General features: G+C 43.4%; 1 protein-coding gene across 1 annotated transcript in view; it reads right to left on the reverse strand.

Annotated features, from left to right (window-relative positions):
• LEKR1 (leucine, glutamate and lysine rich 1) overlaps positions 1-12990 on the reverse strand; it is a 106262-nt gene that overhangs the window by 35529 nt on the left and 57743 nt on the right. The gene's annotated exons all lie outside the window — the stretch shown is intronic.

Genomic DNA, 12990 nt, shown 5'->3' on the forward strand with positions numbered 1-12990 from the left:
AAGACTTATTTTTATTCCTGTTCTAGCACAGACTGAATGAATTAACAAACTGAATCCAAAATATCAAGAAATTGACTTTACATTAATAGATTTTTTTTTATTTCACAGGGCAATATATTCAATTCAACTGAGGTTAATGCAAAAAAGCTTTAAACTGTAGATGTACTGATCCAAATTCTGCTCTCGGTTACATATGTAACCGAGAGCAGAATTTGGCCCAGAAATCAGAAGGATAAGTATGAAATGCACTTTACAACTAGAAGTATCAGAGATTATCCACATTTGTTTTTATTTCACATTTTCTCTCAGCTAAATGTTATCCCCAAAGCTACAACATTGATCAGCTTCAGTAGCTCACTAAGAAATCAGACTTTTCCCTTTTCCCAACAGACAGTCCAGCATGTTCCCTCTGAGCCATAAGGTTAATTCTAGCTTCTTCCACTTTAGAAATACCTTAACTAAAGTGCAGTGGCAGTACAGATGCTGCTACGTCTTACTTGTTTCATATAACTTCTTTATACAAAAAACCTCACAAAATTAAGTGATGGAAGACACCTGTTACCTCACCTAGACCATCCCATTAGTGCAGGTCTGGTTCCTTGCAGTACATTTTGTTGTCATCGATTTTAAGGCAAGAAGGGACCACATTATCTAATCTGACCTCCTGTGTATCACAGGCTGCCTTCCCACCTCCACCACCACACTAAACCCAACAACCAAAATCAGACCAAAGTATTACAGTCCACAGGAGACTAGACTACTACGTGCCACAGGCAGAGAATGGGAGGGGCCAAGATGCACCAGTGCCCAAGGCCCATAGGCAGGAAAATGATTAAGTGAGATATATCCAGATTATCCTGGCAAGTGACTCATTCCCACATGCTGTAAAGGAAGGTGAAAAACTCCTAAGGTCAGTACCAATCTGACCTGGGGGAAAATTCCTTCCTGACCCCACATATGGGGATCAGTTAGCCCCTGAGCATGTGAGCAAGAACCAGCCAAAAGGCACTTGAGAGGAAGAATGCTCAGTGGCACCTCAGAGCCATGATCCACCGGCCCCAATGTTCCATCTCTGGCCATGGTCATCCCTGACACTGCTGAGGAAGGAGATAAACAAAGAAACCAAAGCAGAATACGGGGGGTGGGGGGAGGGAAATGAAACCTCTTCCTGACCCCCAGCTGGTGGCCAGCTGAAACCTGAAGCATGAGCTTTTAGGCACAAACAACACTGAGCCCCACCTCCTATCATCACAAGCAATCCCATCATATGATTGCACTCATAAATTTGTCCAGCTCTTTCTTAAAACTAATTATTTGCCCCCACGACTCTTATTGAGTGGCTTTCCAGAACCTCACCTCTCTGATGGTTAGAAACCTTCCTCTAATTTCCAGCCTGAATTTGCTCACCACCAGTTTCTATCCATTTGCTCTTGTCCTCTATCTTAAATAGCTTTTCACCCTCCCTTGTATTTAACCTTTATATATTAATAGACAGCAATCATATCCCCTTTTTTTGCTAGACTAAACAAGCCAACCTCTTCCAGTTCATAAGATAGGCCCTCCATTCCCTTGATCATTCTAGTAGTTCTTCTCTGCACCTGTTCCAGTTTAAATTCATCTTTACTGAACATGTGTGACCATAACTGTACACAGTATTCCAAATGAGGTCTTCTCAATGCGTTGTACAATGGCATAAATATTTCTCAATCTCTAGTAGAAATGCCTCACCTAATAAATCCTAGGCATTTGCCTTTTTCATAGCCACATATCACACTGACTCGTATTCATTCTGTGATCAACCCACACATTCAGTGGTTTGCTCAGTCGAGTTTTAAAATCCTAGTTTTTTTTAAATAATGTGGTATTAAAAGGTAACCCTGAATATTCCTTAGAGAGTAAATCCTCCCAGGATCATTTTCTGATAGGAGAATATGACCCCCTTTTTTTGTCTGGCTAACAGCATGCCCTTATTGACTGAAATATCTACTCATTTTTATGAAGTTGGCTTTCCAATACTAACTGTAGCTATTGAAAGCTCAGAGCAGCAACATTTAATACTAGCTTTGTTAGCACATCTTAAGGAATAATACAAAGTATTAGAGAGAGATCTCAAACCATCAGAAATAATAAAAAGCTTCTTCAGGATGAAGTCTTCCCATTGACTTAATTTGGAGCTGGATCAGGCTCAATATAATCAAGGTAGAAAATAAATTAACTGTAGAAACATCTTCACAATATGTGCCTCCCTGCCACTGAATTAGAAACGGACAGTAATAAAAATTCACACCATATAAAATTCCATTGCCACTGTGCATATGTACCTCTGATATAATACTTGATGTATGTTGCTTAATTAATTTTGGCAATGCTTTTAGCCCTTCCTAAGACAGTAAATCTTTTGAAATTGAAACAATTTCTATTCTGATCCTTATAAACCAAAGCTCACAATAATAAAAATGATTAAGAGAAGGTAAGGAGATCTTCAGAAATGTTAACTTCTTTTTAATAAATATGATTCAATGTATATAGACAAATGATCACTACAAGTCATGGATGGAAAATCTGAACTTCACAGATCCCCTAAGGAGTTCAATCTGTCAACTTTTGTTAGCATGCAATAGCAGCTGATAGCCTTTCTTCCCATTCTCTGCTGTGGACACAGAACCGTGGGATGTGTCCCCAAAAGGCTTCACGATACACAGAGGGGAGTGCAGCACCAATGAGGATACAATAACTTGGACAGGGCTTTGCAGTGGGACTGCTCACACCTCATCTAGGCCAACCCAGGTGCCAATCACCCAGGCTAACCCTGCAGTAAAGACATACCCTTAAGGACAACACTGCCTCAACAGAAAAGCTTTAATTCCCAAAGATAAAAGGAGGCAAATTTACTTTTAAATTTGAAGTTGTAGCAGGATAATTTTGCTAAAATGTGGTTAATTTAACAAAGATGTATTCCAACATGGCAAAAATTATATTCAGAACTGATCTAGTTATCTTAGCACATGACACACAAATTGGAAGAGTCCTGGTGGTTTGGGATACAAATCAATGACTGTGACATTTGTTTATTTTAAAACTATGTTTATGTGACAGCTGGCCTTTCTGTCATAACTTCCTCACGGCTGTTTTTAAAATTGCCATGACAAAACATGGCTGGGTTACCCACATTATGTTATCTGTTTTACAAAACTGTACAGTAGGTAATGACTAACGCCATGACCTTTGTTTTCCAATGCTCAGTATCCCTGACTTTTCTAAGGATAGGAAGTTGCGGCCAAGTAAATCAAGGCTAGATTAGACCACCTGCACTATACAGTTACTTCAGTTTCTCCAAGTGGGCATTCCTCAACAATGTATTGTTCTGTACAGACCTCCAAAACTACACTACTCAGCTTTAATTTCCTGTCATTCAGAATGACATTGAATTATGAAGTAAATGGCCTTGAATGCCTACAGAATAAAAAAAAAGGAAATGTTGGCTTTAAACACCAAGCAGATGTAAGGCGGAACACATGGCAACAATCCAAAATTTACCACAGCAAGTTCTACTCTGATGTGACTGCTTTCTCCATAGAGATTAAGTAAGGATCAAATTATTTTAGATGAGCTAGGCAAAAGAAAGAGCTCTGAGCCTCTCTTCATATGGGGACAGCTGCTAATAGGATAGCATTTCATAGTCATTTGATTTTTGGCAATTAGTCATTTAAAGATTTCTGTGATTCTGGAAGGTTTCTGGGAATTGTGAATCTGCATAGCTGTTATGATCTATTCCAGTAGTTCTCAAACTTTTGTACTGGTGACCCCTTTCACACAGCAAGCCTCTGAGTGTGACCCCCCTTATAAATTAAAAACACTTTTGAATATATTTAACACCATTATAAATGCTGGATCCGAAGCGGGGTTTGGGGTGGAGGCTGACAGCGCCGTGTAATAACCTCACGACGCCCTGAGGAGTCCCAACCCCCAGTTTGAGAACCCCTGATCTATTCTCTCACGCTAGGAAGTCAGGATGCAGAAAACAGTTTTGGAATGGAGGGAAAGAAAGGGTATTAAGCTTATTTAATACCAGTAGCTTGAGAGCTCTTTTAGCCTTTTTTTTTTAACTCTGTTTTTTTCAAGATGTTTTTATAATGATTCTACAGCACTAAGAACACTGGTTAGGAGCATTCATAAATACATACACCAATGATGGACTATCCAAGGCCAAGGGGGCCTGTGCCCAGGGGCCCCAACTAATTGTGGGGACCCAGCAGAAATCCGCCACAGGGCAGCAGAAGCCCAGAACCCTGGCAGAAGCTGCAGGGTGGGCAGGGGAAGCCCAAGCTCCCTGACTCAGGGCCCTGGCAGAAGTGTCAGCCAGGGCAGGGCAGCAGAAGCCCCAGCACTGCGACTCCAGTAGAAGCACCAGGTGGGGCGGGACGGGGCAGGCAGGGGAAATCCCAGAGCCCTGATCCCAGTCCCTGGCAGAAGCAACAAGTGAAGCAGGGTGAGCGGGGGAAGCCCCAGTGCTCTGACCCTGGTCTCCCCTGCAGAAGCCCAGGTCAGCGAAGGAAGCCCCAGGACCCAGACCTCAGCTGCGACCCCAGGACTGGAGGAGCTCTCGCTCCCTGCCACGGCCTCAGGGCTGGAGGAGCTCTCACTCCCTGTTGAGGCCCCAAGGCCATGTCCGGGGGTGATAGAGTGTGACGGGTTGGTTTCACTGTGATGGGTTGGATCACAGAAACCCGCTGGGAGCTGCCACCTGATGTGCCAAGACTACTTCTGCCCCTGCTTTCCCTGACAGCTTAAGACTCCAGCACCCTGTCTTGCTGAGCCAGACATGCCAGTCTGCTCCAGCACAGATCCAGGGTCTGATTCACGTGCCCCAAAGCTGCAGGCTTGATTGAAAGCAACTTAAGAAGTGTGTCTGTCCTTGACACTCAGATGCCCAACTCCCAATGGGGTCCAAACCCTAAATAGCTCCTTTTTACCCTGTATAAAGCTTATACAGGGTAAACTCATAAATTGTTCGCCCTCTATAACACTGATAGAGAGATATGCACAGCTGTTTGCGCCCCCCTCCCCATCGCCCCCAGGTATTAATACATACCCTGGGTTAAATAATAAGTAAAAAGTGATTTTATTAAATACAGAAAGTAGGATTTAAGTGGTTCCAGGTAGAAACAGACAGAACAAAGCAAATTACTAAGCAAAATAAAATAAAACATTCAAGTCTAAGTCTAGTACAGTAATAAAACTGAATACAGATAAAAACCTCACCAGTTCCAGTAAGCTGTCTTTTACAGACTAGACTCCTTCTACTCTGGGTCCAGCAATCACTCACACTCCCTGTAGTTACTGTCCTTTGTTCCAGTTTCTTTCAGGTATCCTTGGGGGTGGAGAGGCTCTCTCTTTAGCCAGCTGAAGACAAAATGGAGGAGTCGCCCAGGGGTTTAAATAGACTTTCTCTTGCGGGTGGAGACCCGCTCCTCTCTCCTACGCAAAGTCCAGCTACAAAATGGAGTTTTGGAGTCACCTAGACAAGTCACATGTTCATGCATGACTGAGTTCCTTACCAGCTAACCCACATTCCTAGATGTGGACTGGTGTCTCCAAGTTCATTGTTGGCTTAAGGGCTTCTTGATTGGGCATATGTAGCATAAAACATATTCCAGTTATGTCATATATATACATTCATAAGCATATTTCCATAAAGCCTTATGGAGGGCACGTCACACAGAGATTCTCCAGTCTTGGGGCCGCAGTGGGGGGGTGGGGGGAGAAGGGAGCAAATGGGTTGCAGGGCCGCAGTGCCAGGGCAGAATGGGAGGATGGACTTGAAAAAAATATCAGCACCCTTGTGAAAGAGAGACACTCTATAAATGTGGTCAGGTGCAGCAAAGAAGTTGCCCACTGTCACACATATTGGCTGGTAGCAGAAATGAGAGTAAGGAAATGAGCCCCATCTCACAGAACAATGTGGTACTGTAGCTCCTTTGCTGATTCTGGCCATGGGAATATGCATGGGGTCTCCACCACAAGTCATCATAATTTTTTTCAAGTCCTTCTCATCTCGAAGAAAATCAGCCACTAGATTCTATTCTATCCTGAAATTTTAGCTCTGCTGTCTCTTTCCCCTCTAATTAATATGCTCTGGGGCAATAGTGTGGCCTGGTATATTTTACTGAACTACTAACTCCAAAAACACTGGACAAAATTGGATGAAATTTAAAACAAATCAACCAACGACTCAATCTTTTGGCTGAGAGAACAATGGTAAATTTCAGGCCAAAAGGATAATTCTTCAGAAACTCTTGTGAGCTAGGGAAAACAAAGGATTCTAGCAGAAACTCATTTGCTGCCTTCACTGCATTAGCTGCTACTGAGTGACTGCTGTAATATGAAATGCCCACAATGGTTTTACAATTGTTCGTTGACTGAGAAACAAGAAATATAGCAAAAATGCGTTTCAAAATCCTGGTTATGGAAATTAAAATTCTGTTTAAAAAAGACTGGTAGGAATAATAATTACATAAACTGCCAGTTTTCTGCTCATTTTTTGAATACTGAGAATATTTAAGTACTAAAGCAAAATGTGTGACAATACACTCAAAATAGTTGATGAAAATAAAAAACAAAACAAAACAAGGACACCATGGGCTTCACTCTGATCTCATTTACAACAGTTTCCTGCAAGTGTAAATCCATTGACTTCAATGGAGTTACTCCTGATTTCCACTGATGTACCTGAGATTCAGTTCATACTTTATGGTTATCTTTTGAATCATAGTAAACTTCCTTTAAAACAAGGTAAAACTAATTTTATAGTTTTATGTTTACTTTGAAACAAGAAACTTTATTTTTATAAAAAGAACATGTACTTATCATGTAACATAAACCTGATAGCACTATGGCCCCAATCTAGCAATAAGCACCACATAAACAGATCCCTTCACCTGCATGAAGGTCACTGTAGGATCAGACACTATATTTGTTATTGTTAATGAGCAGTTTAGGAGGCCAAAGGGGGCTTGGGAGAATACCCAACCTAAAAATCTTTCTACATCTCTCACCTTTCTACATTTTCAAATTCTACCAGACAGCAACACTAAACATTTCATTTGCCCTTAGGAAAGGCTATATTATGCAATTCCTTTGCTAAATTTTGTTACTGATTTTTTAAAAAATATGTGTCACACAGCATTGCTCAGATGACATTATATCTGCTTATTTACATTTTGCAAAAATGTAATACTAACATTAAGATGGAATTCTGTATAATCTGTTGCACTTATGTTTTCCACAAAGGATATCTGTTATTTCACTTTTCAGTTACAAGCACTTTAAAAAAAAACCTGACATGGGCAAAATAACATAACCTAATTCTATGTCAAACAGTATAATAGTCAACAAAACTAGAGGCGGTCATGGTGACCCGTTAGCTACTGGCATGGTATTGCTGAGATGTTGGAGATTCCACACAATCATCCTAATTGCTGAGTTAACTTTAAGTGAACCCATTACGTTAACTTTGTTAGAAATCCCTCTTCTCAATAACACATTTAAGTAAAGAAAGAGTGAAGAGGAGAGAAAATATAATAGTACACTTTACAAGACTTCTTAAATAAAGGAGTAATTTTATTTAGCACTTATGTAGCACTTTACATTTTCAAATCGCTTTCCAACCATTAACTAGTTAATCCCCTAATCACCCCTGTGAAGTAGGTAGAGAGAAACTTTATTCTCACTCATTAACTTATGTCTCTGATGAAAGCATAGTTGGCAGTGATGTTCTCTCTATGATCTATGAACTCTTGTAGTGGAAAATTTTCAGGATGATATTAGCATGCTGTGACGGGGTGGGTGTCCCCATCCAGTACAGAGTGAATTCACCCCATCCCTCAAGCTGTCCTTTGCCTCAAGGTGGTGAGATCTAAAGACTAAAATCGATAGGGTAACCTGATTCACAGGGAAGCAAGGCCTAGTGGCTGGAGTCAATAGAGTTGCCCTGGTATGCAGGACAGTGAGGCCTAATGGCCAGAATCAATGGGGTTTACCCTGATTCGCATGGCATCAAGGCTTAGTGGCCAGAGTCAAGGGGGTTTATCCTGATGTGCAGGGCAGCAAGTCCTAGCAGCCAGAGTCAATGTGGTTTACCCTGATTCACAGGGCAGCATGGCCTAGCAGCCAGAGTTGCTAGAGTTGCCCTGAGTTGCAGGGTGGCAAGACCTATTGCAAGAGTTGATGGGCCGCCACCTGGAGGGGGGTCAGCATCTGAGATAGGAGGACCCAGGGTCCACCCTGCTCCACTGGGTTCCCGGCCCAGTGCCTTAACAGTGCCAGAGTGTTCCGCCACCAAGTCAGCAGGGCTCCAACCAAAACATGCTGACTTCCCACAGGACTATACTTAGTCCTCCCTGGGCCACTTCCTACCATATCTTTTGGAGCTGTAGTTGAGGTGTCATCAGGGTCTCCAGGCTTTTCGGCATGTGCCCATCCTCTAGTTTAGTGAGGTAAGCTCCGGTAGTGCTCTTGTCTATTCTTACAAGCGGGCAGACTCCTAAGAAGTGGTCCTGAAGATATAGATAAACTAGCTGTTCTGCATATAGTCCCAGAAAATTAATATTTTGTCTTCCTTTTTAGTGTGGACCACAGACCCTGAAAAATCTTGTTTCTTCAATGACCTCCCGAGCCTAGCAGACTTCCACCAGTAATCTGTGTCTCTCAAAACAGCTGTAGAAGAGTAGTACTCTGCATTATATGCATTATATGCATTATATGCTCCCTCATTAATCACCACCAAAGAAAAGACCTTGCAGGACTCCTGCATCAACACTACTCCCATAGACATGAAACTCCTCAAATGATCCCAAACTTGTAGAAGGAAAAGCAGGAAAGGTTACATATGTAACTTTGTCGACTGAACAACATCCATGCAAAATACCATTATTCCCAATAATCTGAGAAATTGATAACCTGAGAATTTGTGTTGCATTATTCTGGACATGATCTGGACAACATACAAATATTGTCACTGGATAGGATGACTTTGCCTACTCTGAACCCCCAGTGAATAAGGCAGGGGTGGGCAAACCACGGCCCATAGGCCACATCTGGCCTGTCACACCTTTTGATCCGGCCCTCAGCTCCCACCAGGGAATAGGGTTGGAGGTTTGCCCTGCTCTGGCGCTCCAGCGGAGAGTGGGGTCAGGGGTTTGGCATGCTCTGCACAGCTCCCAGGAAGCAGCTGGCATGACCCCCCTCCAGCTCCTATGTAGTACGCAGAGGCATGGCCAGGCGGTTCTGTGCACTGCCTCTGCGCACTGCCCCGTCTGCAGACGCCACCCCCGCAGCACCGGGGCGTCACCTGTGGACAGGGCAGCACGCAGAGCCACCTGGCCGCACCTCCGCACAGGAGCCAGAGAGGGGACATGCTTCCGGGAGCTGCTTGCGGTAAGAGCTGTCTGGAGCCTGCACCCCTGAGCCCTGCCCCACACCCCATTCCCCTGCCACAGCCCATATCCCCCTCCCACCCTCCAAACCCCTTGATCCCAGCCTGGAGCCCCCTCTTGTACCCCAAACCCCTCATCCCCGGCCCCACCCCAAAGCCTGCACTCCCAGCCAGAGCCCTCACCCCCCGCATGCCCCAACAGTCTGTCCCAGCCCCGATCCCCCTCCTGCCCTCCGAACCCCTCAGTCCCAGCCTGGAGCCCCCTCCTGCACCCCAAATGCCTTATCCCCAACCCAGAGCCCGCACCCCCAGCCAGAGCCCTCACTCTCCCCACACACACACCCCCCAACCTCCTGCCCCAGCCCAGAGCTCCCTCCTGCACCCTGAACTCCTCATTTGCGGCCCCACCCAGAGCCCACACCCCCAGCTGGAGCTCTCACCCCCTCCCACACCCCTACCCCCAATTTCATGAGCATTCATGGCCCATCATACAATTTCCATACCCTGATGTAGCCATCAGGCCAAAAAGTTTGCCCACCCCTGGAATAAAGGATCTGCTGGTATGAAGATGATTTTTTCTAGGTTTATGATTAAACCATTTAACATGAGCTCTTGAATTATTATTATCTGTGAAATTACTATTCCTCTTTGTATAAAGCCTTGAGTAGAATGGTATCAGGTCTGCCATGAGAATAATGAAGATCTCTGGAAATACCTTCAGGGCTTAGCACAGTCCAAATGGCAGCACCCTATACAGGTAAATGGTTCTGTACAACAAAGAATATGAGGAACTGATGCTGGGAAGGCCACGCAGCAGTATGAAGATTTATGTCCACCAGATCTACTGATGGCTGTCACAGCCAGAATGAAAAGTAACGTCTCTAACCTGAAGGAAGTCCTTCTCACATTTTAGTTGAAATGCTTTAAGTCTAACATTGCCCCTAATCCTTCATTCTTTTTTATAATTACAACTAACAAGGAGAATGCACTTGAGAATTCCTGGTGAGAGAAAATAGGTTCTATGGTCCCAATATCTAATAAGCAATGGACAGCTTTGGCAATACTGGCAAATTTCAGCCAGAAAGGTTCAAGTTTGGCAAAGTTACAAGCAACCAAAAACAGGGTATTACAATGGGAGGAGCTGGACAACCCTAACTACTGGTGGTGCTACCAACTCCACCTATACTAAGAAAAAGTAAGGATCTTCTAAGACTGGACAAATGGCTCCAAAACTAGAGCATCTTTTGGTAAACGAAAGGCATAGATATTTTTGAATAGCGACAGTAGAACAACTGATCTATTTGCATTGGCCTGCCACATCCTAGCTGGGGACAGTGGCATTCAGTACTCTAAAATTAATATATTACAGTATGCATGCTGGTGAACAAAAACTGGAAAATCAGAACAGAAACTCATCTGCCAGCCTGATGGCTGTGTAATGTATTACCAGGCAGAGGAGCCAAAGTTTACATTTCTGAGCTGCTGGGTCTGTGAGCTGTGCAGTGGAAGCCTCCTCATCTCTTTGGGTAGGAAACATGAAGAAGTAGCACTGAGCTCCAGAGGGACCCACATCCAACCCTCTTTGCCAGAGAGAAGATTACCTCATCACTGCATGAGGCTTTTGGAATGGCAGGGAGTAAAGGAAGGAAACATGACGGACACCTAAAGGCCTGTTCTCCTGAAAAAAAAAATCCCATCCACACGTCCTCATTAACCCCTCCTTGCCAATGTGGGACCTTGATACCTGTCACAGAGTCAGTATCAATGTGAAGCTAAGGTCAATTAAACAAATAAGATGTTAGATTGCATAAGGAATGGGATGGTGAATAACACTGAGAATATTATAATGCCTTATATAAAATGGTGTCACCTCATCTGAATATTAGGTGCAGTACTGGTCATCCCATCTCAAAGAATTCTGCAGAACAAGTCGGGGTTCAGAGAAGACGTAAAAATGGTCATGGGCCTAGAAAAACTCTCATATAAAAAAAAAGATTTAAAAGAGTGGGATTGTTTACCCAAGAAAGGAGACAAACGAGAGGGCATAATACAAGTATATAAAATAATAAAAGGTCTGGAGCAGGGTTACTCAAAAACGAGTCACCAGAATTGTTGAAGGGTTGTGTGGGAGGCCTGGAGGACAGGGAATGTCATGGGCACCTACCTCAGCAGAGACAGCTGCGCCTCCGGCCCTGCAGGGCTGGCTGAGCTCGGCTTCCTACTTTAGGTGCTGTGACCTGGTGAATGGGGTTGCAGCATCACTTGGGTTTGGTCCAACTGCCCCTCCATCATGATGACGAGGGGGCCAACCAGGCCAAATTTGAGTGAGTGGTGCTCTGACCCCATGTGCCAGGTCTCAACATCACTCACACAAATTTGGCCTGGCCACTCTGTTTGGGGGGTAGGAGGGGTAACCTGAACAGTGTTGCAACCCCAGAACAGAGAGCAAACATGCAGTATAGCACCACTGGAAATTTAACATGCAGCATACTGGCATTTTTCATTTGCAACTCCAAATGAAATATTGAAGTATACTTGAGAAAGAGATATTTCCATATTTTTCTCTTTTTCCTTTACACAGATTAATCCCTTGAAAAGTCTGTATGGCAAAATACAAATATTTTCTCTTCAGGCCAGTCTTGTGGGACAAGCTGTTTTGAAAGTTACAGAAACACACTGAAAGTCTTCCAAGCTAGATTTTTACAAAAAATGTAAATATAAAAATGATCTAATTGCCCCCTGACTTGTCACAATTTGTGTATGTTTACTGAAAGTTAGAAGGTATACAAGACTTCCTGAGGGGAAAAAGAAAGTCAGTTGAATAGTTTGCTGGTCATACTGACCTCTGGGAAAAGAATCAGAGATTAGAAAAAAAAATAAGCATTTATGCACACGGCTCCTTAAAAATTACTACAGTAATTGTGGGAAAAAACCATGCAATTATATAATTAACATGCTGGCTCTAAATGGTATAACCATAACAATTTTCCCCTGCTAGTTATTCCTCAAATCAATAAAAAAATACAGTACTTAGACTGACATTTAAATAATTTCAATTTGTATTTACTTCTTACTAGGACATCCGGGCTGCAGGAACAGCCATCTTTCAGATTTCAATTTTGGGAGATTTTCCATTGTATGCCAAATGACAAAATTTAACCTCTCTCTTAGCCTCCTTCCACCTTTAAACTATCTTGTCTACTTAGATTGTAAACTCTTTGGAGCAAGGAAAGAGAGTTACCTTTTCCATAACTGGTGTTCTTCGAGATGTGTTGCTCTGTCCATTCCATATTAGGTGTGTATGCTCGCCACATGCAGTGGTGATGGAAGTTTTTCCCTCAGTGGTCATCTGTAGGGGACTGGCTCTGGCGCCCTCTGGAGTGGCTCGCCCCACTCTCAGTTCCTTCTTGCCGGAAACTCTGACAGCGGGTTATGGAATGGACAGGAGCAACATCTCGAAGAACAACAGTTGCAGAAAAGGTAACTCTTTTCTTCAAGTGTTTGCTCATGTCCATTCCATATTAGGTGACTCCCAAGCGGTACCCTTGGAGGAGGGT

Source organism: Eretmochelys imbricata, chromosome 9 (genome assembly GCF_965152235.1).
Source record: "Eretmochelys imbricata isolate rEreImb1 chromosome 9, rEreImb1.hap1, whole genome shotgun sequence".
Taxonomy (NCBI): Eukaryota; Metazoa; Chordata; order Testudines; family Cheloniidae; genus Eretmochelys; species Eretmochelys imbricata.